General features: G+C 35.1%; 2 long non-coding RNA genes across 2 annotated transcripts; one reads left to right on the plus strand and one right to left on the minus strand.

Annotated features, from left to right (window-relative positions):
* The first annotated feature begins 1,354 nt into the window (after positions 1-1,354).
* LOC309510196 lies at positions 1,355-23,422 on the plus strand. The gene is made up of 2 exons (XR_014210254.1): positions 1,355-1,450; positions 22,994-23,422. It is a non-coding gene; the product is annotated as an uncharacterized lncRNA (long non-coding RNA).
* LOC309510199 lies at positions 5,577-6,980 on the minus strand. Its single transcript, XR_014210257.1, has 3 exons — positions 6,571-6,980; positions 6,275-6,368; positions 5,577-5,659 (listed from the first exon to the last, which is right to left on the minus strand). It is a non-coding gene; the product is annotated as an uncharacterized lncRNA (long non-coding RNA).
* Positions 23,423-23,974: the final 552 nt, after the last annotated feature.

Raw genomic sequence — 23,974 nt, forward strand, 5'->3', positions numbered from 1 at the left:
AAATGTAATTTATTTTTGTGATGCAAAGCTGAATTTTCATCAGCAAGTACTCCAGTCTTTGGTGTCTTATGATCCTTCAGAAATCATTCTAATATGATGATTTGATACTCAGTTATTATCAATGATGGAAACAGTTGTGCTGTTTAATATATTTTTTTGGAATACTTTTTTCAGGATTCATTGAGTAAAACGTTAACAGCATTTATTCATTAAAACAGCATTTATTCAAAATAAAAACATTTCTAACAATATAAATCGTTACCATCACCTTTTATCAATTTAACGCATCCTTGTTGAATTAAAGTACTAATTTCTTTTATTGTTACCAAACTTTTGAACGGTAGTGTATATTGTTACAAAAGATTTCTATTCTAAATAAATAGTTCTTTTTAACTTTTTATTCATCAAATTATCCTGAAAGTATCTCAGGTTATAAAAAAAAATATTAAGCAGCACAACTGTTTCCAACATTGATCATAAATCAGCATATTAGAATGATTTCTGAAGGATCATAAGACACCAAAGACTGGAGTACTTGCTGATGAAAATTCAGCTTTGCATCACAAAAATAAATTACATTTTAAAGTATATTAAAAAAGAGAACCATTATTTTAAATTGTAATAATATTTCATATTACAGTTTTTTTTTTTTTACTGCAGGCTTGATGAGCATAAGAGACTTCTTTCAAAAACATTAAATAGTAACATATCCAAACTTTTGACTGGTACTGTATATATATATATATATATGTACTCTGCAGTGCCAAATGGGAGGAGCTAGAGCTCCAGCTCCTCCCCTCGCTGGAGCTCCAGCTTCACCCCGCTGGATTTAGTGGGCGGGGCCGCGCATGCGCAGGTTAACTTTCTCGCTATCAAAGAGTTACGTCACGATCTGATTTTTTTTCCTGGAATGGGATCAAATATGGACTTTTAATGAAAAATAAAAAAGTTGAATATTTGATAAATAATATTATACTGTTTGTTAAATTCTATATCCACAAATGTCGTTTCACAAAATCTCTTCCAAATGTGAATGCATTAAAAAATGACTTTTCTTTATTTTGTAAATCCTTAAAGAAAATTGATACAGTCCCTGCTATTAAATTCTTCTTACTTATATTAGAATATCAGTTTATATAAACCCCTATGTTAGGGAATTTGAATTGTTCTTAAGTTTACTGATTGCAATATTCTAAAAAATAAATAAGCATTTACTCATCAAATGTTCTCTCCTGAATCGTATGGTAAATTAACTTATTTATAACTGTCTTAATTTATGTTTCAAGAACAATAGTTATTGCACATAGAGTAAGTCGAGACTTTCTTATTTTACAGTCCAGTTATAAGACCAGTCCTATATCAACGCAAGCTAATCGAATAAGTCCTTTGTTTCGGGTGAGGAAGGAACATCTGGTGCCCAAAGAAGACAGAAAGGTGCGCGAGTCCATTGGTATGTCTTGTATTGAAACAATGCTGTAATATGTAGTACATAATTTGATCACAGTAAATTTGAAATCCGGAAATCAACACCAATAGAGTTAATTTCAACACTTTGAAAGTGTATATATGGGAACCACCCACAAAGTGTTAGTTCAACACTTTCAAAAGTGTTGCCTCTCGCAACACCGACACAGTGTAACAATATGAACACTAAGAGAGTAAAATTTTAACACCAATGCAGAGAACAACAACACTGTTACAGAGCTGGGTGCAGCTTTGTAGCAAACACTGGCAGAGTTAAACTTCTACACTGTTCTGGTGTTGACCTAACACTTTAAAAAAATGGAAATGACAATCTTCTCAACTCCTTATAGGAGTCAAATTTTACACCATCCTGGTGTTGATGGAACACCTATTTACAAATAAAAAACAACACTAAAGGAGTTACCAGTTTTTCTTATTAGGGTTTTGCATTACCTACTTTAAAGAACTGTAAAATAAACTAACAATTATTTAATCTGAAAAGAATAAATTCACTTTGAAATAAACACATCACTCTGTATTACTCTTTCAAAACTTTATTCCAGCACAGAGCACCAATACATCTAGCCAGTACTTTAAATTACATGAATACATTTTTTTATTTTTTATTTTTTTTACAAATAACAGTCCAAAACGATGTAAAATAGACTGTCATTTCCATAGGACATTTGTAAATTAAACGGCTTGTGGTAAAACAATTCGTCAGGTTTTTTGAGCACAAGACTGTTCTCTTGTGCAAAAACACTGAAAGCATGAAGATGTTCAACAAACTCTGATTCCATACATGATGGCAAAAAAAAAATTCCATCCATAATAAAAATGTTAAAAAAATTTCCAAAGACAGGTGCATCATCAACCAAGTCTAAGCACACAACAAGACCACTACGATACTCCGTACCATGACACTTAACCCACGGTGTGACCGTTAATTCACTTGAGAGATCAATGTGGAGCTGCTCAGAAATAAAATCACCGTTTTCAAGGTCGGACAACAATTCTTTTGAAACAGGGCCAGACTCAATACCTTTGATAGTACAGTGCTCCCAGTGATAGGCAATGGCTAGCTGGTGTTTTTTGGCAAGTGATTTGGTCAGGTTTTTGAAATTTTTCAGATTTTTCTTAAAAAACCTGTGTTTTGCTTCATGCCTCATAGTCCATACATGAATTAATGGGCCAATTTGCCTGATGCATTCAGGGTAGTGAATCATAAGGTGGTGCTTTGGAATCAGATTCCTAGAAGGGTACAACTCCTTGAACAATCGATGATGCTCCACTATCAGATGCTTCAAAAATATTGTCATTCCTTCAGAGATGCAAGGAGAAAATATAATGTTAACAATATGTAAGAGGAGCAACATCAAATGCCAGTGCTTATCCCCTTCTGGGACTACATCTCCAAATATGAGAGGGATGTTCCTAATGAGACACAATGTCTGACTTGCGTTGAGTCCAATGCTGTTTCCAGCTTGTTGAAGGTTAACCTTGGTTGGGCGATTATTTTTGTCCAAATAGCCATAGTTGAAGGCATACAATCTTTGAGGAATGCAATCGCAAGAAATTAGATTGCAACTCATGTATTCAAAAAGCAGTTTCACTTCATACTGTGCAACTCCCTCCAGGATATCATGCATAATATCCAGCACAAAGTTCTCTGATACATTAAAGTAAGTCAAGGTATTGAGTACAGAATTTCTTTTAATACCATAACAGGAGTTTTCATTAGGGTTGTCAGCTAGATACTTATAATGTTCCTCATTTAGGTTTCTGCTACGCAATATCACCCGCTGATCATCCTAACTAAATACTTCCTGTGCTAACACCTTGTCAGTGAGGCAGAGTCTGCAGTAATGTTTCGCAGAAAAAGATTCAACGTAACCAAGAATACCATTTAGACCAAGGTTATCGCCGGTAAATTGCGCAATAGTACCAAAGATGGGCTCCTCAGAAAATGACACCTTCATTCCCTCCTGCTCAAGTATTTTCACATCATCAACCAATGGGCCAAGTATTTTGTCCATGCCATACTTTTTTCCATCCTCAGAATGGAACAAAGAAATTAGATGCATGTTCATTAAGGAAGAATTTATGTGTGCTGGCAGGTTACGAAGCACAAAATATAAAAAGCCAAGTTTATGAATCCCATGTTGAGATCCTAATGGGTTTGCCGTTTCGAAATCATCGTAGTAAATTTGGATCTGAAGGGCATTGCTATGGATGGAGTACAAAGGATGGTTTTTGTAATACTGTCCGTCACACAAATCTCGATACGTGTCACTTTGCCGTTTCTCTTGAATAAGATTACACACCTCATTATTCCTAAAAATGAATTCAAGAGTCTTCAGAAGAGGGATATATATGAAAGTGTCATTAACTGGAATCTGTTCATACATTCCAGAGATCTTATTCATTCTTGTATCGTATCTGACACCTAAGTGTATTTCAGCAGGTTCAACAACCCCCCATTTCTCACTGAAATATTTTCTCCATTTTGTATCGGTATTAAAATCGGAGAATGGATTATGAAAACTATTAAAAACATCTTCAACTGAACTTCTACTTGTGCTGTCAACAGGCACAACATTTAAAATGTTTTCCCTTAAACTTGTATGGAAATCAGTGACAAAATCCTCCATGCTTTCAACAACTGACATAATAACACTGTTTGCAACACCGTTACCCTGCAATTTAGCTATTATGGATGCACACATTTCTTTGGAACAATCCCTTGAAACAGAAGAACATTCATGCAAACTTGCATCATTATCTGAACTTTGCTCTGTGTTAGACACAACAAGTGATGCTGCTTCACCGGGATTTGGAGCTTGTTGATTTTGTAGTGATACATTCTCACTGTTTGATGCTACACCACTAAAATGAAATCTAGTTAAATGTTTTTTAAAACCTGCATAACTTTTAAATTGCAAGCAACAACCATCCTGAGCACAAACCAGCTCAAATTTCTTGCCAGGATACAAACCATGTACAAGTTTAAGGTGCCGAATTAATTTTACTGTTGTAGCAAGCAGCATTTTACAGATGTAGCATCTAAACATCAATAACTTCGCTCTGAGCTCCTTTACCCTTGGGCTCTCACTTGTGGTGCCAACATCAATTCCGTAGATTGTAGTCTGGAGAAAAGTGTACATATTTTTGAGTGGAAGATCATAACTGATGCTGAAAACAAAATGGACCTTGAAGAGTTCATCAATTGCTGCAAGTGAAGAGGATTCTTGACAGGGGATGAGCTTTTTATCAACCACAATGAAGAACTGACTGATAGCTTCCTTGCTGCTCCCTGTGGCAAGAATGTATGGTTGACGATTCTCTTCCGCCTCAAGATGTTCCTGTATACTCCGGCATGCCTGAATGAAGAAAACAAACAAACAAAAACACAAATTTGATTAATAGTAATGACAAACAAGTGCAGGTTTATCAGTTAGCATCAATTTTAGTCTTTTTAGCTTGATTGAACATTGTACAGAACAAGAGACACTCCAGAAGAAAACAGTATATGCACCAACTAGCTGTTAAAGGTGATTTTTAAGCATGACATTTTTTATTTATTTTTTGTAAGCCATGAAATGACTTGAGACTCGACTCGGACTTCAGCTTAAAGACTTGTGAACATCTCTGGTTTAGATCATTTACATTTAGATAAATTACTATATTTACCCCCATTTACAGTTCATCTAATAGTGAATTATAAGATGGAGAAATTAACGGAGCAAATCTAAGTATAACGCTTATAGCCCTTGTATTTTGTCACCAATAACCTACTTTTTGAAATACCACCACGTGGTCAACAGCCTGAGAAATACTGATCTTGTGGGGTTTTTTTCTTCCTGAAGCCTGGGGTGACAAGAGATGCAGAAGTAGAAGGAAGGATGATAGGTCACTGTCCCATTCTGAAAAACACAAAACATATGTTAAATGTCTACACTACAATAACTAAGTTAAGCAGATTTTAAACCATTGCAAGTTAGTTCTGTACAACTCTACCTGGGGAATCCTGTTCCTCCCTTTTCTCTTTGGCAGATGACCGTAATCTTTTCAGCAGTGGAGTGGAAGTCAAGGTTTCTGCTAGCCTGATAAACTTTGCTTTGAAGACAGTTGGCCACCTTTCAAAAAGTCTGGAAGCAGATTCTGACCCAAAGAGGAGCGTGAAGTCCTGAAGAATCTGAAGCAGTTTGCAGAAAACATGTAAAGAAATTACCATAAAATATTACATTTCTTAACAAGCTAAATGTGTTTTCAACAAAGCAGACTATTTGACAATTCTCTGAAACTAGCATTTCAATTTGGTCAAAAAAAAGGAAAGACAAAATCCATACCAATCCTTTAGTATCCAGGAATTGAGGAAAAACTGAGAGAATGGTGGTGGATTTCTCTGGATCATGGATAAGGTGCTGTCTGTATTCAAACGTGGTCCTCATCTTCTGCATGATGACATCACGGTCACTTGTATGATTCATCAAGGAGATAGCCTCTAAACTTTGGTCATTATCTAGCTGATCTTTACGGTGACACAGCTGTCTGTCAAGCAAAGGGCCTCCCTTTTCCTCTGTTTTTGGATCATCCTTATTTGCAGAAGGTTTTGTCCCCCGTTGTACTGTTTTGAGGCGCCATGACAAGAACCCAGTGTTTTTTTGGCCATCATAAAAATTTTCCTAATGAAATGACACAAATTAAAACTCAAAATTGTAACCCTCCATCGAAAATGACAACTTCTTAGAAAGACATTTCTAAATGATCACAAAAATACTGAATGTTCTAATCTCACATAGTGACTTACATATCCAGTCCTCCCTTGGGGATCTCTGAGTGAGGGAAACAAGGTGATAATTCCCAAACCATAGTTCTGTTTGGTAAGTCGATGTGGGACTCTCCTGAAAAATGGAAACACTCAATGTTACTTCACAATGATGAGAATTGTTTAAAAATATATAACTAAACTACTCTTATTTTCAGAACAATCAACAGCTTATTACTTAAAATTTGTAGCACCCAACTAATATAGTTCACAATTTATATACTATCATAATCAGTAACAAATTAAATAACCCAAGACTATTACATTTTGATAATTACCCTTCTGTCTCAATCATGTGTGCAACCAAGATGTTCACCATCAGTTTTCTCATGTCATCGCTAATTGTCCCTGTATCTTCATACTCCTTCAGCACATTTGCTCCACCTGGTCTTGTGTGTAGAATTTCTTTTATCAACTATAAAAAGAGGAACATTAACCAATTATGTAAGGGATGAAATACATCCAGCCAGTTGTTATAGCAGAATAAACTCCGACAGGCTGATCAGGACATGAAGCGGTGGGTTCTTGAAAATTTAAAATATGAAGGGGTTTTACTTTAGCTCACCTGCCCTCCATCTCTCAATTACCATGACAAAAAAAAAAAATATATATATATATATTTGCTCAGATTAACTGTTCACCAAAAGACTAGTAATGTGCGCTAACGAAGTAAATAGGGTCAATTGACCAATCAATTTTCTGTTTTGACATTTTAAAAATCACAGCTTCATCGGAAGGTTATGAAACTTGGTGACTTTTCTGGCATTAGGTATGTGAATACAAAAAAAATTTGAGGTCATGATCCGAGCATGCTAAGTGGTCGTAAACAAAAAGAGTCACACTCGTGGTCTTCGGTCAAAAATGACCGACCCATAGGAAATGAATGGGAAATTTACAAAAACACAAAAATTCTCTGAATTTTTGTCTGTACAATCTACAAATCGGACACGATTCTAAAAAAAAGTACACCGCAGTAAAGGGGTGACACTCTACAACATCAAGAGTGCAAAAAAATTCACACCCACCCACACACACACACATACAAACACACGTTTATACACATACACGCCAATAAATTCAGATTACAAAAATCTGTTTAGAATTTTTAAAAATCACAGCTTCATCAGAATGTTACGAAACTTGGTGACTTTTCTGGCATTAGGTATGTGAACACACAAAAAAATTGAGTTCATGATCCGAGCATGCTAAGTGGTCGTAAAAAAATTTGTCATGATTTTGGTCTTCGGTCAAAATTACCCCCATAGGAAATGAATGGGAAATTGACAAAAACACAAAAATTCTCTACAAATCAGCCACGATGCAGAAAAAAAGGGCTCAGCAATGAAGGGGTGAAGCTCTAAAACATCAAGAGTGAAGAACATATAATTATAATAATTATAATTAATATATGTATATATAATTAATATAATAATTATTAAAATTATTAAAATAATAATTAATAAAATGTTATAAACCTTGGCAAAAAGTATTATTTGAGAATTTCTAAAAAAATACATTCAATCCACATCTTAAAAGTAAGTAATTTGGTCCAAAAACAACTAGAATTCACAAACATCTCCATTTAGAGCTATACAGGCATCTAGTGGTGAACCCATGCAATAACATGTTTTATTTAATTTTATGTTTAATAAATTGATTAATTTTTTTTATTTAATTTTTTTTCTGAAAGCCTAGTCTCTATTTTACCCATAAATACTGCATAGAATTGTATTTTTTTTTAAATAAAAAAAAAACAAAAAACATTATTTTCAATGGCAAAAAATGGACTATAAATATTGCATTAATAATCAAATTGTCTCAAAATTCTAAATTAAAAAGAATTAATATTATAGAACAAAAATAAATTGCATTGGTTTTTACTGGGATGGAGGAAGTTTCATTTTTAGGTGTCCGGTCATTTATGACCGGGAAGGCCCCCAGTGTGACTGCTAAACGAAGACCATCAGAGGGTTAAATTAATTTATGACAAAAACTAACCCACTGGTGGTCATTAGATCAGGAAACACATCTTTATCCACCTCTGTGCCAGTGTCATCTGTAACTGCAAGATCTTCCGGAATTGAGAACTTCTCTTTCACTGCACAACAAAAGTTTTATCAAATTTAGGCAATGCTTTATTCACAATTTGACACATAAGGATAGCTATATATATATATATATATATATATTAGTTTTAGGTTGGTAAGAGTTTTAATGTTTTTTTTTTTTAAGTCTCTTTTGCTAATCAAGGCTGCATTTATTTGATTAAAAAATTTAAAAAGAATAATAATAATATTGTGAAATATTATTACAATTTAAAACAGTTATTTTCTGTGTAATATACAGTAATAGTGTAATTTATTCCTGTGATCGCTGAATTTTCAGCATCATTACTTCAGTCTTCAGTGTCACATGATCCTTCAGAAAACATTCTAATATGATGATTTGATGCACACCAAACATTTCTGGTTATTATCAGTGTTGAAAACAGTTTTTTACATTTTTATTTCAGGATTTTTTTTTACATTTTTATTTCAGGATTTTTTTTAAAAGAAAGTTCAAAAGAACAGCATTTATCTGAAATGGAAAGCTTTTGTAACATTAAACACTACCGTTCAAAAGTTTGGGGTCAGTAATAATTTAAATTTTATTTTTTGGGGGAAAATAAATAACATAAATCAATAATTTTATTCATCAAGGGTGAGTTAAATTGATCAAACGTTACAGTAAAGACATTTATAATATTAGAAAATATTCTATTTTAAATAAATACTGTTCTTTTGAACTTTCTATTCATCAAATAATTCTGAGAAAAAAATTGTACACAACTGTTTTCAACATTGAAAATAATAGGTAATGAATGTTTGAGCATCAAATCATCATATTAGAATGATTTCTGAAGGATCAGACACTGAAGACTGGAGTAATGATGCTGAAAATTCAGCTTTGATCACAGGAATGAATTACACTTTACTGTATATTACATAGAAAACAATAATTTTACATTGTCATATAATTTCACAATATTAATGTTTTTTATTTATTTTTTTATCAAATAAATGCAGCCTTGGTGAGCAGAAGAGACTTCTTTTAAAAACATAAAAAATCGTACCGATCTAAAACTTTTGACCGGTAATGAATATATACACATAATTATTAATAACGACTTCATTACTTACATTCTGCTATAAATATATCAAAGCAAGCCTCTGGGATTTTTATGAACTTCTTCTGATGTCTAAATTGTGCTTTGACTATCATAGTGATTTTACCTCTGAACTCCTGTGGGAGAGGAATAAACATCTTACTGGGTTGCTAACTTGCTATAAATAAAATTTGATTCAATATGAAACCATTTTTCTTTTTTTAAGTGATAAAATAAATTACATTTCAAAATGTCAAAACATCAAAGATGCCATTTTCATTTTCTCCATGTAAACGCAAATTTGTGAAACCGACGTCTTACGCAACATTACGAGATCAATATATTGATTGATTACTGTCCACGTCTGACTTTGCTCCATTAAATATGAGTAAAATGTACAAATAAAAAACAATAAATCAGCTGCATGTGAACAAATCTATATATTTTTTTTATTTTTATTTTATTTTTCTGTCCGTCGACTCTCTTTTTTTTTTTATTGCAGAACTTACACATAATTACAAGCTCAGGGAAGTGAAGCAAGGTTGTATCTCTTACAATGAACAAACAATGAAACGAGGATAAAAAAAAAAAATAATAATAATAATAAAAATACATAAATATCCTGGATTTGTAATTATACATACAAAAAAAGAAAAAGAAAAGAAAAGCATAACAACAAGGTTAAGTCATATCTTTGAATAAATCATCATAATGCATCAAAAATTTTGCACTTTTTTGTTATTTATAAGTCTAAGGGAAGAAATAAAATAATTAAGGTCAGCAAGAAAAAGAGGGAAGCTCAAAGGAGACTTAAGCCATTTTTGCTTGTGGATGAAGAATTTTGCATATAAGATAAGGAAATTAACAACATGTTCAAGGGACATCCGCTTTGGGTTTTCATAATAAAAGATAATCTCTTTAAGAATGAAGGTGTGGGTCACATTTGTAGGGCCAAAAACAAAAGCACTTAAATTAGCCCAAAATCGATTGGTTACATTACACTCACAAAATAAATGGGGGACAGTTTCCTCAACAAAACCACAAAAAGAGCAAGTCTCATCAATATCAGAATATTTAGAAATGGAAGAGTTAACAGGATAGATTTTATGAAGGATTTTATAATGAATTTCCTTAACTTTGTTGGATACACAAAATTGACTAGGCAAAAGCCAGGCCTTTCTCCAAATTACATTTGTTACAAGGGATCCCCAATAGAATTTACCCCTTGGAGTAACTTTTCTCTTCATTTGAAAAATTGAGCGAATATGTCTGTTGTTGCATTTTTGATCTAAAAAAATCTATCTCGCCCAAGCGTAAAGCCGGATAAACACTATTACCTTTACTGAAGTTAAGGTGATTTTTAATTAGCTGAATTAAGCCTGCTGGGATAGCTTTTATCAAGGTATTATATTCCTTTGGTGGAACTGGAAAGTTATGGTGATTCAAAAATTGCTTGTAAGTTAGAATATGACCAGAATCATCAAAGACAGATAGAATGCAATTAAAATTGTTAAACCATCTAGGGAAAAAGAGAGATTTATTTCTAACGGTTATATCCGCGTTATTCCAAAGGAGAACTTTGTGGGGGGAAAAGCAATGGACAAAACACAATTTCCACGAGAGAAGGCATTGCTGATGAAAGTTAGATAAGGAGATGGGTAGCTTGCTAGGTAAAAAGTTACACTTTAATAGGAAAGACAGGCCACCGAGTTTGTTGAAGATATTATTAGGAATGAAAAACCATAACGACACTGGATTCACAAGGCATCTTTTCAGCCAGTTTACTTTAAAGGTGTTTATAGTATCAGCAAAATCTTAAAAGTCAAGGCCACCTTCACCTCTGGAATTAGAGAGTACTACTTTTTTCAATTTGTGAGGCCTATTTTTCCAAATAAAATCCAAAAATATTTTGTTAATTTCCCTTATAGCTTTATCATTGATAAACAAAGAAAGAGCAGGGTATACAAAGCGAGAGAGCCCTTCCACCTTAGATAAAAGGACTCTACCGTATAATGAAAGATCTCTCTGAAGCCAGATGTTAAAGACGTTTTTAGTTTTTGTCATTTTATCAGAAAAGTTTAAAAGATGTCTGGTAACTGGATTTTTAGTGATATGGATACCTAGATATTTTACACAGTTTTTAACAGGGATCCCCTCCAATGATGTCTCATCTATATCATGAATTGAGATCATTTCACATTTCGAAATATTAAGTTTTAGACCCGAAGCACAAGAAAATTGTTCCACCAATTCCAGAGCATTAGGTAACTGTTTTTTATCCTCCAAGAATAGTGTGGTGTCGTCCGCTAACTGTGCAATTTTAAACTCTCGATCAAATATAGAGATTCCTGTCAAACTTTCATTTTGGTTAATCCTTAGACAAAGTAGTTCAGTGGCTAAAAGAAATAAAAACGGGGAGATTGGACAGCCCTGTCTGACTCCACGATGGATGTCAAACCTTTTGGATGTATCAAAGTTAACGATCACTGAGCTGTTAATATCTCTATAAAACATGGTTACAGTATCAATAAATGATTTACCGAATCCAAATAACTCTAGAGTGCGAAAAAGAAATTTGTGTTCTAAGGAATCAAAAGCTTTTTGAAAATCAAGAAAAAGTATGAGACCGTCTGAGTGAATTAAATTAGAGTAATCTAGCACATCTAATACTAACCTTATATTATTAGATATGTGACGGCCTTTCATGAAGCCCGACTGAGATTCTGAAATAATGTTATTTAGACCAGTACGTAATCTTTTAGCATAAACGGAGGCTAACATTTTATAATCTAATGTTAAAAGAGTAATAGGCCGCCAATTGTCAATTAATAAAGGGTCCTTGCTTGACTTGGGTATAAGGGATTTCATTTCATTTCATTTATTAAGATCCCCATTAGCGCCTGAAATATCAGTTGCTATTCTTCCTGGGGTCTCCTCTTCATTACATCACACATTTACATAATTCATCATTTTGTACATTATTCACACACACACTCTCTCACACACACACTCTCTCACACACACACTCTCTCACACACACACTCTCTCACACACACACTCTCTCACACACACACTCTCTCACACACACACTCTCTCACACACACACTCTCCACTCTCTCACACACACACTCTCTCACACACACACTCTCTCACACACACACTCTCTCACACACACACTCTCTCACACACACACTCTCTCACACACACACTCTCTCACACACACACACACTCACACACACACACACTCACACTCTCACACACACACACACTCTCACACACACACTCTCACACACACACACACACACACACTCTCACACACACACACACTCTCACTCACTCACTCACTCACTCACTCACTCTCACACCCATCCACAAACTGGACATCATCTACAATAGCCCAATGCAATTAAATAAATAAACAAACAAAAAACAAAAAAATTGCTATACATTTGAACATATAATCCATAAATAGCTCTCCAATACAAACTATAAAACATCTTTCCATATTACCATACTCTTCCAACATCATGACTCTTGTGTGAACAGAAACAATTTTAATTTCTTTTTAAAACAATTTCTATTATTTTCCAACAACAAAAATCCTGGTAATCCATTCCATGCCTCCATGGCCCGATAAAAAACTGCTTTCTGAAACTGATTAGTTCTTACTTGAGGCAAAACAAATTGCATTCCAGTGGTTTGTCTTGTGCAGTAATTATGTTGATCAGCAAAAAATGTCAATTTTCTGTAAATTATTTCAGGAATTTTTGTTTCAATGATATTATAAATAAATGATAAAAGAAAATATTTTAATCTATATTTTACAGTTAACCATGCCAAATTATTATGCATTGTGATTATATTAGTTGTATATGGACAACCCAAAACGATACGTGCCACTTTATTCTGTGCGACTTGCAATTTGTATAAATTATTTTCATTGGTATTTGACCAAACAACTGACGCGTAGTCTAAATGAGCTAATACTAAAGATTGGGCTAATCGTTTAGTCAGCCATTTGGGAATAAATTTCTTACAGTATCTAATCATTCCCATACTACGACCCATTCTTTGCAATATTTTATTTATTTGGCTATTCCAAGACAGTGAGCTATCCACAATTACACCCAATAGATGAATTTCTTCTACTTGCTGAATCACATTTCCTCCTATATCTAAGTGCAATGTTAATGATGGCTTAAGAAAATATTTTGACCCAAGTATCATACATTTTGTTTTACCTGCATTAATAAGTAATTTATTGTCAGTAATCCATTGTATAACCAAGTCTAACTCCATATTTAACATAATATTCAGTTGATCTATATCTCTTGCTGATTGACACAATGTTGTGTCATCTGCATACATTGCCATGGTTGCATGTTTAATTACAAGTGGAAAATCATTTGTGAAAACAGAAAATAAAAGGGGTCCTAAACAACTGCCTTGGGGCACCCCACAACTCATTTCTTCCACCTCAGAGTAGCTACCATTAAAGTAAACTGTGTACTCACGTTTTCTAAGATCGCTTTCAATCCATCTAACAGCAGTTGGTTCAAATCCATAACAAACTAACTTTTTTAATAAAATATTATGGTCTAGAACATCAAAGGCTGCGCTTAGATCTAAAAATACTGTGCCCACTAAATTCTTTATCAATTTCCTGTAGCCAATAGTCAGTTAACTGAGTGAGTGCTGTTGTTGTGGAATGACCCATTTTATAAGCATGCTGATACATTGTGTTTAACCCATTTACTTCCAAATACTCTTGTATTTGATCATACACAACTTTTTCCATCACTTTGCTTACTGCCGGTAATAAACTTATTGGTCTGCTATTCTGACCTGAAAACTGTTCTTTATTATTTTTTATTAAAGGTAAAATTTTAGCTTTTTTCCATTGTGAGGGAAAAACACCTGCTGTTAAACTCAGATTAATAATATGAGAAATGGGCAAAGCAATGACATCTACCACCATCTTCAACAATTTAACATCTAAGTGATCTATTCCACAGGGTTTATCTTTACTTGCTTGTAATATTTTCTTCACATTGTCCTCTGTTACAGTGTTAAATTTAAATGTGCAATCTTTTTTTTTCATTATCCTATTTGATATTAGATCATATGAGATATTTTCATCTTGTCCCAAATCCATGGCTTGTCTAATTTTTGGTATTTTATGCTTAAAAAAATGGCTCAAATAATTAGCAATCTCTTTTGGTCTAGTAAGACAAATCCCATCAGCCTCTAATGATGTTGTATTACATTTTGTTTTCCTTCCCAGTAATTCATTAAGTGTTTTCCATACCTTTGCACTGTCCATTCCAGCATCTCTTAATTTATTTTGATAATATATTTGTTTTTTACGTTTGTTCATTTTAGTCACCTGATTTCTAAATTTACGATACTAATTCCACTGAACCACGTCATTCTGTTTAATAGCTTCTGCTTTAGCTTGATTCCTGTGCCTCATATATTCTTTGAGCTCTTGATCCAGCCATGGAGTTGAAACATTTCTTACAGTTTGTTTCCTTAAAGGAGCGTGTTTGTCTATTACTCTGGTTATCAAGTTATCAAAAATGGCCACAGCTCTAGTAGGATTCTGCTGCTGTGTAACCTCCAACCAATCTACACTCCTCATTTCTTCTACGAAATCATTCTCTTTAAACTTTTTATATGTCCTTTTATGAATAAAATTTTGACCGGATTTAGATACTTTTGTAATTCTTTTCACAGCTATTAAATTATGGTCACTACAACCGACCGGAATAGAGACTGCCTCCGAACATAAATCTTTTACATTTGAAAAAATTAAATCAATAAGAGTTGCTGAATATGTGCCATCGGCTTTCAAATTTACTCGTGTATAATCCTTAACTATTTGAGACAGATTACAAGTATTAGCTAAAGAAAGTCATTTACCCTTTGATGTACAATTCATAGACTTCCAATCTATATTAAAATCTCCTAAGAAATAGATTTCATCTCCCATTTCACATGCTTTATCCAACAATTCACATATTTGATCTAAATACATTACAGTAGCATTTGGTGGTCTATAACAGCATCCGATAAGAATAGGCTTTACATAAGGTAATTGTAGCTGTACCCATATTACTTCAACTCCTGGTATATTAAGATCTCCTCTAACTTTGACTGGAATATTATTTTTAACATAACAAGCTACTCCTCCTCCATACAAATTTCTGTCCTGCCTATATAAATTATAGCCATCTATATTCAATACAGTACTATTAATAGTTGAGTCTAAATGTGTTTCTGAAATGGCTAATATGTCGAAATTATAATTCTGTAATATTTCTGAGATATCATTTATTTTATTCCTTAAACTACAGATATTCAAATGAGCTATTTCAAACATCCCTTTTTGTACCAAAAAATATTTTTCAACCATCTAACACATGTTTGTCCATCAATACTCATGCCTGTAGTATTACATTGAGCTCTCATTAATGCAAATATAACATCCAACCACTCACACATCACACACATACACACACACACACAAATATCTTCTGCATTGTAATGAAATAAACAAAATACATCAGTAGAGCAACGCTTGCTCATGACAAATTATTCATTTTCCTAAACTAAATCTTAGCAATGTGTCTTAAATTCAAGAACAAAAACTTTTAAAATCAAGCTTAACCAAAATTTGAAATTCATTTTCTATTTACCTTGCCCACATCATAATTAGCTTAACAGAAAAATCACTCTTAAATTCAGTGTTTAACTTATAGTCCATTTTATCTGTTATCATATGACCTTATAGTTTATCCGATCTAATCCCTAACATTCAATCCAGTATCGATTATGGTCTTTACATACACTTCTGCTGCACTGCGTTCTGTGAACTTCTTAGTCTCTCCTTTAAATGTTATTATCAGCGTCGCTGGATGAATTATGCCATGTCTCACCCCTGCGTCCTTCAATTTACTCCTTATTTCATGAAATCCTGCACGTTTTTTTGCCATTTCTGTAGTGAGATCTGGAAAAATCCTTAACTTCATCCCTCGTACTTGTAGCACTCCCTCTTTCTTGGCGATTTTTATGATCTCTTCTCTCGTTGTGAGTTTGTGAAGACGTACAATCATCACTCGAGCTGCACCTTTCCCAACCGGTCCAACCCTGCGGGCCATCTCCACCTGTGGCTCCCCCCGTAGTTTATCTTGAAATAAATCCTCAAACAAAGCAGACATGTAGCTGGTCGGATTCCCTTTTTCGATCTCATTCGTCAGGCCAAATACACGCACATTGTATTTGCGACTGTACATTTCCAAGTCGCTCGGCTTTACCTTTCAACTCCTCGTTGGCCTTAAGTCCATCACACAGTCTCCAGCTTTGTCACACGTGAATCAAAGTTCGACATTGTCACATCAACTTCACCAAGCCTTTGTGTGCAGAAAGATATGTCTTTCGCAAGGTTATTTAGTTTATCCACCACCACGTTCAACTCCTCTCGCATTATATTACGTATGAGGGCTGGAAGCTCCAGCACGTTACACTCCTCACCCGCCATGTTACTTGCTCCCACTTGCTGAGACGCTTCTTCACCTTGTTTCGGCTGTACTTTAGACTTCTTAGGAGACATAACACAGCATAGAGTCTTTATTGGTGGCAAACTTATATTTTGGTCACTCTTGCCGTAAGTTAAGCACCACACTGCACGATATTTAGACTAATTGTCAGAGCTCAGTGTCCTCACCGTCTACTCAACTCCGCGCATGCGTGCACACATAACTCCCTGTTTCATTGTAGAGGTCATCTCTCCCTGACTGATGCATTCCTTATACATATGAAATAAAGGCAATTTAATAAACTCCCAAAAGTGAAGATAGAATTCTACTGAAAGCCCGTCAATACCAGGGGATTTACCTATTTTCATTGAGTGCAGAGCTTGATTAATTTCCTCTATTGACAAATCAGCGTCACAAATTCGACTAAACTCACGATCAATAATTGGTATACGGTGTTTAATTGTATTAATAAATTTCTCACAGCTGTCATAGTTAAATTCAGATGTATAAAGATTGCTGTAAAATTTGCTAACAAATTCTGATATTTCTTTAGGGTCTTTAGAGGTTACTCCATCGATGTTAAGCGCTGAAAGAGCTTTCCTCTGACCGTTTCTTTTTTCCAGGGCAAATTTTTTTTTAGAATTCTTCTCCCCCTCCTCAAGCCATTTCACTCGAGATCTAATATATGCACCTTTGGCCATCTCTAAATAAGCTCTGTCGAATTCCAGATTTCATTTTTTTTATTTCCATATCTTCTTCTTCTGTAATCTTATCTTTAGCTAGTAAAACATTAAGTCTATTAAACAACTCTGAATCGGTTTTATGTTTAATATTTTTAAGTTCCTTACTTCTTTTAACTGCAATATATCTAGCTTTATATTTAAAGAACTCCCAGTTTTTTTTTATAATCTCTGGTTGATCCGGTAAATAATTCTTTGGTAAGATTGATGATACTATTATTAAATTGTTTGTCTTGTAACAAGGTATTATTAAGTTTCCAATAGCCCCTCATTCTCGGGTTATCATTGATGTCACTCAATTTTATTGCAACTAATTTATGATCTGATAAGGGGGCAGTGACATGAGAAACATCTTTTACATATTTAAGGATAGAAGATGAAATTAGAAAAAAGTCAATCCTAGATCTAAGAGATAAACTTCTATTGGACCAGGTAAAATCTTTTGTAGAAGGATTAAAGAACCGCCATGCATCAGTAAGAGAGAGATCGGAGCACAGGGAAAAAATTAGATCATTATTCATCCTGCTATCAAGTCTAGGGGGGGTATCTATCCAGGTGATCGTCCATACATTCATTAAAATCTCCCCCCAAAATAAAATAAACATTATTATATTTTTTGTGTAACTTTTTAAGCTTGTCCACTAGAGAGAACATTACTCTATTGGATGCACGAGAGTTGTGTCCATATACACAACAAGCTATAAAGGTGGCGTTATCTTGTTTAATTGCAGCACAAACCCATCTGCCTTCATCAGAACATACTGTTTCTAATACAGTCCCTTTAAATCTATGTAACATTATAGCAGTCCCAGCCGAGTGGCTGCTGCCATGGCTAAAGAAAATTGAGCTTCCCCATTGCGTTCTCCAAAATTTAACATCTGTTTCCCCATAATGAATTTCTTGAAGAAAGATAAGATCAGCTGCACTTCTTTTACAAAACAAAAAAATTGCTTTTCTTTTCAGATTGTCCCGCAAACCTCTAACATTTAAAGTTACAACCGACAAGGAGTTAAACGAATACTCCATAACAAGAACCCCTAAACAAAATGAGAAAAAACAACAAAAAAGTTACTTTCTTTAGACTAGCTACCAGAATGTAAAGGGAGAGGTGGATAATAACCAAAGCACATGTTATCGAGGTGATAAACAAATAAGGAGATTAATAGTAAAGGTAACCATAATTAAAGAAGAACAAAAATAGTTCCTATTTGTGCACAACTTAAAAGTTTTTGCACAGTTTATATTGTTAGTCGTCAAGTTTCATCTTTTCGATTTTTGCATGAGAAAAGTAACCAGTGCAAGCAGCAGCTTGGCTTACTCGACATCAGCATAGAAGATTTGTTTCCCATCAATCAAAGCAAATGAGTTGCGAAAGGTTGCCTTCTTGCCCTCCTCCCTTGCCTTCTTCACAAGAGGCCACAGCTTATCCCGCGCTGCTCTATCTTCAGGAGACAGCGGCTCCGAGAGACGCAGTTTATTGTCAGTTAGAAACTTGCAACCTTTAGCAGCACTCCAAATGATGTCACGAATGCGGCGCTGTGAGAAGAGAATTATGATCGATCTGGTCTTTCCATCCGTCCGCTTCGGACCCAGACGATGAACGACATCGACACTGTCCTGTATCCCGTCTCCGACTCCAGGAGCAATCTTCCCTAAGATGTTGAGGACCACACTTCGGACATCCTCATTGTCTTTTTCCGCAACGCCGTGCAACTTTAGAAACCATCGCCAACTGTAACGTCTACACTCCTGTACACTTGCTTTCAGTGATTTGTTTTCCTTTCTCAGAGCGTGGACCTCAGATTCCATATGATCGAGAGCCTCTTTATGCACGCCAACATCCAAAATAAGCTGTTGTACCGTCGCTGTTAGACTTTTGACTTGTTTGGAAGTCGCCTCGGTGGTAGTTTCAATCGCCGAAATCTTCTGGAACGTTTTGTCTAATTTAGAATCAAGCTCACGAATAGCCGCCAAGACATTCTCATTCCCGTTTCCACTAACGTTAGATTCTGCGCGTTTAGTTTTTTTAGCAGCTGGCCTCTGAGGAGTATCCGAGAGGGATGTGACAACCTCATTGTCGAAATTTGGACATGTGTCAAACCACTGTGATTCGGTATCTTTCTTAAGTTTAAATCCAGCACTACTCGAGGCTGATGCTGAATTCTCAAATTGATCAGTTGAGCCAGATGCGTCGGAAGACATGGTGTCAAGCCAAACTTGTTTAACTTTCTTCTTGCCTCTTTTTCCCATGCATAAAGATGTCAAATCAGAATCATATAACGTTTTCACGTATTTTTTTCACGTTATCACCAGTCCGATTAATAGGTTATATCACCACTTCACCTTTATTTCCCTGAAGAGCAAAGAAACACTACCACCTACACCGCCGCCATCTTGGCCTCACAAATCTATATTAAATAAAGCAGCACCATTAAAAGCTTCAACCGCCATCTTCTATTGCATCAGCTGCAATACAGCCTTGCACTACAGCGTCCCAATGGTTAAACCGCGTTATTGCAGGCGTTATTAGTTGAAAATATCTGTCGACAATATCTGTTTTGACGTTTATCGATAATGTCGACTACATTTTTCAGCCCTAGGGAGATGAGTGAAGAGCTGTGCCTTATTTCTAACGTTACCTAAATTTCACGACGAGTGTTCCACACAGTGTTAGAGCGAACACTAACAAATATTACTGGATTTCGTTCCTTAAAAGGCAACTGAGAGCTTTAATTCACTACAAAATTTTTAATTAATTGCGTTTGACACCCATATTTGGCAGAAAATAATACCACGCAGATCAATCATTTCACAACATGATAAACTTAACGTTACCACAGTTCAGAACCACGACTATCACAGAACCACGGTCAACGAAAGAATATTCAAATTAAAATCATAACAATTAGTTTTAGTCCAGTGATCTTCCTGATAGGCCAATTTAACGTTACTGGTAGAACACTCTAGAAATTCAACAGTTAAAGCTGCCGTCGGCAACATTTTTTTGATCATATTCAGTGTAATCGACACTATAATCCGACAGAACAACATAAATAAGGTGGTTTTAGAAAAAAACCCGAGCTTCTAACTCCACCTGGAGCGTGTTATTTGTTTTGCAAAAATCCAGCGCTCCCGCTTCATCAGGTCCAATCAGCGCAGGGGGGTGTGAGATCTGACTGTCAATCACAGGTCGTGCACACGCCACAGATCCCCCCTCACTCGCGCACGTTAATATCACATGCACACGCCACGCCTGAAGTTCGCCTGGAGATTGCATGAAGCGTGATGGCGGAGAGAAAATCTACTAACAAGCTTCCAATTCCTCGGTTATTGCTATCTATGGATAGATTAGCCAGGGCAGCCTACCTCCGAGTCCATGGTGTTGATAGATGCTGAAGAGACGGACGCGTTCACAGAAAATCAGGTACACACGCACAGTGACACACTGATGAGCACGACCTCGATGGGAGGGTGCTCGCTGGTAGTGGGGAGGGGCATGAGAGTTGTAAACATTCAAAATTTTGGCTAATCGACCCAATCTGCCAGACTTGCCGACGGCAGCTTTAACCTTGTAAAATGGCCTGTGCTTCGCGCGCGCAAAACTTTAGGCTTTGTCGAGTGTGCTCAGAAAGAAAATGCCTGTGAACGTGCATAAAAACAATTACAGTGCGCGAGACGTGATGATAGACAAAACTAAGCTTAATCGAGGCTTTACTACCTTTACATAATTTATAAAGTGGCATGACATTGGCAAAAATCAAAATACAAAAATCAGACGTCAGAGCTCGTTGGCTGTCTAATGTTAATTATTCATTATTACAGTGATTTGTGATCGAATAATAGATTAAACTAATAAACTCTATACATTGAAATCAATTTACAGTCTGATTTATCTGTATTACTATCAAGTTAAAGTATTAGACTTACCCCACGCTTGACTCTTCCACAAGTAAAATGGCGTTCGCATGTGGTCTGGACTCTGGTTCAGTCAAAACGACGGTTGCACGTAAACGGAGGTGTGGCTTGGTTAACTCTAAAAGAGAGTTATGTTTGCAACAACGCAAAATGACACCAACTCTTATTTAAAATGGACACTTCTGGTGTTAAACCCAATCTGTTTAGTGTTGATTCAACACTTTATTTTAATACTTTATTGTAACACTGGAAAATCAACACCGGTCAATTTACTGTGATGTTGACAATTTTACATTGTACAGGTTATCACTTGGTTTTTGACCAAGTGAAGCTCTTGAAACAATTCACAGAAGAGTATGTTGTCTGGAAAGAAATCTAGCATCACTGGCAAAGGCTCAAAAGAGACCATGCCTTTCTTAAAAATCTTTTAAAATAGGTTGCTGTTAATATAACTGTTTTTGTTCAGTACTTCGCTTATATTATGTGCTGCAATACTATATTCAATTCAATTCAATTCAAATTTATTTGTATAGCGCTTTTCACAATACATATTGTCTCAAAGCAGCTTTACAGAAAGTGCATTTCAAAAAAAGGTACATAGAAAAATACAGTTAGTTAATCATGCATTAATTTAGGGCATAACATATCGCCTGCGTCGAGTCGTCTCCTCACGGGCGTGGAGTCGTCTCCTCACGGGCTTCGAGTCGTCTCTGCATGGGTGTTGGGGCATCTGAAGTTTCCATGAGAGGCTGGATACAAACTGGAGCTGACGTACTCTATTTACCTCGGGACTAGCGTCCCGAGATAACAACAGAAAAGCAGATGGGAAATAATTAGCGTAGCTGCTGTTCCTAATATTAATGCATTCAATCTGATTCAACTGTAGTATAAAAGGTAAGTATTATGTGAATGCTTGGCTAAAGAGATGTGTCTTTAATCTAGTTTTAAACTGGGACAGCGAATCTGAGCCTCGAACAATATCAGGAAGGCCATTCCAGAGTTTAGGAGCTAAATGTGTATATATAACACTTCAATGTGTATATTATATAATGTACTGACTGCTGCTTTGTAAATTTATGTAAGGAACAGGCAACTCTGGCCCTTTGCATTCTACTTTTTGAGGTTAATTAAGAGTTAACCTCCAACCCTAATCGAGCACATCTGAAAATTTGAACCAAAGTCTTCAGGTTTACTTATAGACAATAGGCAGGAGGGTTTGAGGTTGGAGCTAAATCTGCAGGACAGTGGACGCTGAGGGCCAGAGTAAACCATCACTGCTTTAAATAACGCAGAACATAAGCTGACCCGACTGTCCATTAAACAACTTCATTTGAATGGTTTGTGTTTTTTGTTTTACTTTCAGACCAGCACTGGAGAACGCCTGACAATGGGATGTTGAGACTTCTTCCTCTGGTTGAGAAAAAGCTCCACCACATCAGTGATCACATCTTCTGTTCTTCAACTGAACAAACTGTTTAGACGAGGTAGAAGAACACAAACATGATAGAGACGTACAGGGAAGAGCAAGAAACCAGTTTAGCTGTGATAATGAATCATTATTTTCCAACACAATATCAAATCTGTTTTCTGTAGGTGACTGAATATGATTCTCTGGCACTCGTGTTGTGGCTTCAGCAGCTGTGAATGGATTCATATGATGGTAACGTATTTTTGAAGACACATTTTTATTTATCTTGAATCTCATTTTTATTTATGCTACTTTATCAACTTTATGCTTTGTCCTCCAATAAAGTGTTGTTTAATAAAGTATGGTGACTATTGTGTATTGAAAGTGGTGTTTGGTACAGTAAATATAAATTTTTATTTGAGAAATTTTTATTTCTTATTTCTTTAGTTTAATTAATTTAAAAATAACTACATATAATTAAAAATAATAATAATTACAACTGGCCTGTTGGAGTATGCTTTTACTTCTACAAAAAGGGCAGATTAGGTACCTAGTCTTATTATTTTTTATTTCATAAATTAATCAGATGATTTAGATTAATTCACAAATAACACACACGTAAATGCGGTGGACAAAAAATAAATAGGGGTGCACTATCTAAGCTTTCACATTGCCTTTTAAGTCTAGTAATTTACATAATCATAGCAGACGCTTTTGTCCAAAGCAGCTTTAAAAGTGAGGAAAACAACGAAACCGTTATAAAGATAAAATAATAGGCTACTTAGATACGTTTCAACCGTTTTTAGAAACACACACACACACAGTGTGAGCAATGTTCTTATTAGGTGTTTTTATGCGTTTGTCACAGAAACGATAAATATTTAATCAATCACGACAAATATTAGAGAAAAATACAATATGATGTATGCCAGCATC

The sequence above is a fragment of the Leuciscus leuciscus genome (assembly GCF_965113295.1).
Source record: "Leuciscus leuciscus genome assembly, contig: SUPER_11_unloc_4, whole genome shotgun sequence".
NCBI lineage: Eukaryota > Metazoa > Chordata > Actinopteri > Cypriniformes > Leuciscidae > Leuciscus > Leuciscus leuciscus.